At 45.8% G+C, this 5864-nt stretch overlaps 1 pseudogene; it reads left to right on the top strand.

Moving 5' to 3' along the window:
* The first annotated feature begins 203 nt into the window (after positions 1-203).
* Positions 204-1587, top strand: LOC147973449 (uncharacterized; annotated as a pseudogene).
* Positions 1588-5864: the final 4277 nt, after the last annotated feature.

The raw sequence follows: 5864 nt of genomic DNA on the forward strand, positions 1-5864 counted from the left end.
CCCGACGCCAAATTTAGCCTCACCCCCTTCACTCACTCACCCATAGCCACTATCCCCTTTCTTCCCTACTGCCTCACCACCGGCGGCAGCTGCAATTTCAGATCTATGCTAGAGGTGCCGGCGGCGGCATTTACGGCGGATCTGGTGCTCCCCTTGCTATTGGCCACCATCTGGTCGACCTAGTTTGTGCCATGGCTCCCCCTATGCCGTCCTCGTCTCTGATGCCGGTAAGCAGCACCCCCTCCCCCCTTTGTTAGCTCAGTGGTTAGGCCGTTAGGCTAGGTGCAGGATAGATTTCCCACTGAACGAACCGTCGATGTTGACTAGGTTACGGACGCACGGATGAGGCTGATAAGCCAAGCAGCAACATTGATTAGTGTGATTCAGGCATGGATCATGTTCATGCACCAGAGAGTTTTTCGTCGTGCTGGGAGACCTTTGATCCGCTATGGTCCATTATTTCTCCGGGAACAAGAGAGGATCCAAAATCTGAACTACATCTACAACTACAATGACATCGAGGCTCTGTGGATGCTTCGAATGAAAAGAACACCATTTGCCAGGCTTGTCGAGACCTTCTAGCGTAGGGGGCTACTACAAGATAGCATCAACACCAGTGTCGAAGAGCAAGTGGCCATGTTCCTCCATGTTGTTGGCCATAACCATAGGTTCAGGGTCATTCACAACACATTCAGGAGATCAATGGAGACCATCTCTAGGTACTTCAAGCAAGTGCTTTTTTCTATTGGGGAGCTTAGAGGAGAGATGATCAGGAGACCATCTGGTCAGACTCCACCCAAGATTTGCGGAAGCCCAAGATGGTATCCATACTTCAAGGTGAGCATTGACAATATACACTTTTCATGGCTTGATATGCTTGTATTGTTCAAGTTGAGCACTGACACATGCTTGTGATGCCATTTTCAGGATTGCATTGGGGCAATAGATGGTACTCATGTCACTGCCAGAGTTCCTAGGTCACAGTCTGCAGCATACAGGGGGAGGAAGCGCTACACAAGCTAGAATGTGCTTGCTGCTGTTGACTTTGATCTGAAGTTCACATATGTGCTGGCTAGCTGGGAGGGGTCAGCGCATGATGCTAACATTCTCAGTGACAGCATGAGTCGACCTGATGGGATCAACATCCCCGACGACAAGTTCTACCTTGGAGATGCTGGCTATGCATATCGGCCGAGTATTCTTCCACCCTTCAGGAAAACCAGGTACCATCTCAATGAGTTCTCTGGTAGGAACTATCCTAGGAGTGCACAGGAGCTGTTTAATCTTAGACACTCCAGCCTTAGAGTAAATGTTGAGAGGGCATTTGGAGCTCTGAAGAATAGGTTTAAGATCCTGGATCAGAAGCCATTCGACCCATACTCCACTCAGGTTAAGCTAGTTCTTGCTTGTTGCATTCTGCATAACTAGATCCTCCAGTGGGGCTTTGATGAACACGTTCCTGAGGAGGAAGAGGTCGAGCTTGACGATGTTGTTAGCTCCGACCATGGTGTGGAGGCATTTGACAATGACGCTTGGAAGAACAAAAGGTTGGAGTGGGAAGAGGCAATGTGGCTTAACAGAGTTTAGTGCAAGATTTGAAGAAGATGGAAGAAGAAGAACCAGGAGCAGTAGCAGCAGAAGCATCAACAGAAGCAGAAGAAGTAGAGGAAGAGGAAGATCTAGTAGCAGCAACACCAATGAACTATCCCCTATTTAGCCAATGGCTCTTAATAATTTGAACTGTCATTTGATAGTAGTTAGGATGAAATGTCATTTGTTTAAGTAGCTGGCGCTACATGTTCAGATTATGTGTGGTAAGCTCACCACTAGTTCGAAGTGGTGACAACACCTTATGCTGGTTGCAACCAAACACCATGTCATATGTGCGCCTAATGCAATGCGGGCAACCAAACGCCGGGTCAAAAATGGTTGTCTCATGCAACTAGGGGCATGCAGGCAACCAAACTATGTGCATCTATTTTTTTGGCCTGCATCCCCTCAAACCGGCTCACTAGAGCCAGGCTCGCCGGGCCAGGCTGGATTGGTAATGTTGCCAAACACGCCCCTAACGATGCAACCGCGGTTTCTGTTCAGCTATCTATCTACACTGGCTCATATATACTGCCCAGCACTCGCCGCCCCATCACGCGTCTTGAACAATGTCTATACATCTGACCCGCGGTTGTACAACGTATTGTGCCAGGGACAATTTAATGACACCGCAGGCGACTGCTTGATTAACAATCTCAGACAATTGATTCAAATAATGTGCCCCAAGGCCACCGTGCCCAGAAAACCCGTTGCGAAACTTTGTCCACTAAGAAGGTACAAACAATATACACCGACACAGTGAGATACCACCGAATGATGCTATGTCTAGGGCATAGCTGAAGTACAAGGGTCCCAGACGTTAACGATGTGAGTACCGGCATTGGACAATGCAATGCCCTTGACTGACTGACCACCAAATCGACGGTGTAGTAAATGAGTCAAACCGCACCTCGGCTCTCTCCTTCTCCTGTGCCAGCCGCCACCAATGGTCATGTTTCGTCAAACTCGCACCACAAACAAGAAATATTTGGGCACATATCTAAATTATTTCATGTACGCCGATGTGATGTGCACAAAAGAAGACAACACTCCACTGTTAAGTTTTTTTGGTGGCTCCATTGTTAATGACTTAACAAAAAACTTAATAAAACAAAAATAGAACAAAAGGACCTAACTAGCAAACAATAAGAAACTCGGAAAAGCCTAAGTTAGTTTTCCTATCAGAAACTGGGAAAAGCGATGAGTACGTTAATAATCTGAGATGGGGATTAGGTCTCCGGCATTGTATCATACATCCAGGCACGGGTAAGAGTGCTGGTATCGCCCTCTTCTATGATGAAGATGTTGAAAATAAAAAATCGTTGTTGGACCGAGGTACATTGATGTGTTGATCCTCCTGAACCCAAATGGTCTGCAATGGAGAGGTACTTTTGTATATGGAGAGCCGAGAGCACATGAAAGACATCATATGTGGGAACTTTTACGCGGGATTAGAAATAACAGTTCTGAACCTTGGCTCATGGTTGGGGATTTTAATGAAACTATGTGACAGACGGAGCATTTCTCGAAAGCAAGACGATCAGAGAGTAACATGGTAGATTTCCGAAGGGTTCTGGCCGATTGTAACTTGCATGATCTAGGGTAGAAGGGTACTACATGGACTTACAATAACAAACAAAGCGGTAAGAACAATGTGAGGGCATGCTTGGACATGGGGGTGGCATCGCCAGAATGGTGTAAGGCTTTTGGGGAGGCTACAGTTGAACACTTATGCACTTCCTGGTTAGACCATGCACCACTGCTAGTGCGTTTTGGGGCTAGGAAAGAATGGAGGCCTGTTAGGAAAACCTTCATATATTAGGCAATGTGGGAGCATGATGAATCATTGACAGAAAAGGTAAGTAGTACTTGGAAATCAGGTGGAACCGAGAAAACACTAAGTGGGATAGCAAGCAAACTGAATACGATGAAAGACGTGTTAGGCAGGTAGGCGCAAAAGTAGTTTGGTTTAGTCCAAAAGAGTATCAAATTGCTGCGGACTCAGTTACAGAAATTGAGATTCCTACCCTCGTCGCCAGATGTTGAGAACAGAATAAAAAAAATAGAGAAAGAATTGGATGATTGGCTTCTGCGAGAAGAGGTAATGTGGAAACAGAGGTCAAGGATAGCATGGCTACGGGAAGGGGATAGGAACACGGATTTTTTTTCATAGGAAGGCAACTTGGAGAAGAAATAAAAATAAGATTATCAAGCTCAAGCGAGAGGATGGATCATGTTCTAAGAGAAGGGAGGATATACACTCGGAGATTAACAGTTTTTTCAAGAAACTCTATGAGAAAGATGAACTTACATACCCGCAGAAGCTAATTGATCTCATCCCGAGGAGAGTTGAGAATCATATGAATGAAGCTTTAATAAATCCATTCACGGATATAGAAATTAGCGACATCCTCTTTCAGATAGGCCCGCTCAAGGCGCCGGGCCCTGACGGCTTCCCGGCGTGTTTCTTTCAGAGGAATTGGGAGTCTCTGAGGGAGGAGGTGACCGAAGGGGTTAAGAGTTTTTTTGCAGATGGAGTGATGCCAGAGGGTGTGAATGAGACGACAATTGTCCTAAGCCCAAAAAACAATGACCCTCAAAGCATCAAGGACTTTCGGCCGATCAGTCTATGCAACATGATTTACAAGGTCATATCAAAGGTATTGGTTAACCGGCTGCGACCTTTCCTTGATGACCTTATCTCTGAGACCCAAAGTGCTTTCATACCGGGCAGAATGATCACGGATAATGTTATAATCGCCTTTGAATGTTTTCATAAGATCCAACACTGCAAAAACCATAGAGATACCCATTGTGCATACAAGCTAGACTTGGCAAAAGCTTATGACCGTATGGATTGGAACTATTTAGAGGGTGTGCTAAGGAAATTGGTTTCAGCAAGAAGTGGATAAACTGGGTGATGACATGTGTTAGAACGGTCAGATTCTTTGTTAGATGCAATGGGGAACTTTTAGAAGCCTTCACTCTATCCAGGGGCCTAAAACAAGGTGATCCGTTCAGCCCGTATTTGTTCCTCTTTGTGGCAGACAGACTAGCTACGTTACTGGATAGAGAGGTAAGGGAGGGAGGCATCACGCCTCTAAAAATTGCTCGAGGTGGCCCCGGAGTGTCGAATATGCTATTTGCTGATGATAGCCTCCTTTTTTCAAGGCCTCAATAGCTCAGGCATTGAAAGTAAAAGAGGTGCTACATTCTTTCCAGGAGAGCACATGGCAGCTACTAGGCCCAAATAAGTGTTCCTTGCTCTTTAGCGAGGTGAGCTCGAACCAGATCATTGAGGATATAAAGAATATCTTGGGGGTAGTATCGGTTTCCATTGAGAGAAAGTACTTGGGACTGCCTACACTGGAAGGAAGAATGAAAGATGGCAACTTCCAGCCGTCCATGGACAGATTCCGCAAAAGATGCACTAACTGGAATGAGAGGTTTATGTCCCAGGCAGCAAAAGAAGTAAACGTCAATGCAGTGGCACAATCTTTGGCCACCTATGTGATGGGTGTTTTCAAGCTAAATCAGAGTTTCTGTGATAATTATGAGAAAATAATTAGAGATTTATGGTGGGGGATAAAGAGGACAAGCGTAAGGTCCATTGGATGTCATGGGAAAATATGACCAAACCAAAAAGATATGGGGCATAGGTTTCCGGGATATGCACTTGTTCAACCAAGCCCTACTGGCCACGCAAGGATGGAGGCTGTTAAACAAGCCAGAGAGCCTTTGCACAAGAGTACTCAAATCTAAGTACTATCCCAATGGTAACCTCCTCGACACGGTTTTCCCGGCGGATGCCTCTCCAGCATGGAGAGGTATCGAGTTTGGTCCCGAACTGTTGAAGAAGGGTCTGATTTGGCGCATAGGAAATGGTAGAAGCATACAAATAACGAGAGATCAATGGATTCCAAGGAAGGAGGGACTGAAAGTTGCAACTTTTGCAAGGAGGTAAAGGCTCCGATGGGTCAACCAACTGATAGACCAGGAGACAAAAGAGTGGAAGGTGGAACTAGTGAGGCAAGTTTTCCACGAGTTTGATGTTGATGAGATTTGTAAAATAAGAATTCCAAAGGTGGATGTGGAGGATTGCATAGCTTGGCACGGCGAGAACTCTGGGATCTTTACAGTCAAGAGCGCCTACAAACTGGCAGATTCGATACAGAGAAATAAAGCAGAGAAGGCACAAGTTCAGCGAGGGAGCCGGGTGATTGCATTATCTGGGACGCTATTTGGAAAGAAAAAATACCGGAAAAGGTAAAGAT

The sequence above is a fragment of the Triticum urartu genome, chromosome 5A (genome assembly GCF_056163025.1).
Source record: "Triticum urartu cultivar PI428250 chromosome 5A, HENAU_Tu73, whole genome shotgun sequence".
Classification (NCBI taxonomy): domain Eukaryota; kingdom Viridiplantae; phylum Streptophyta; class Magnoliopsida; order Poales; family Poaceae; genus Triticum; species Triticum urartu.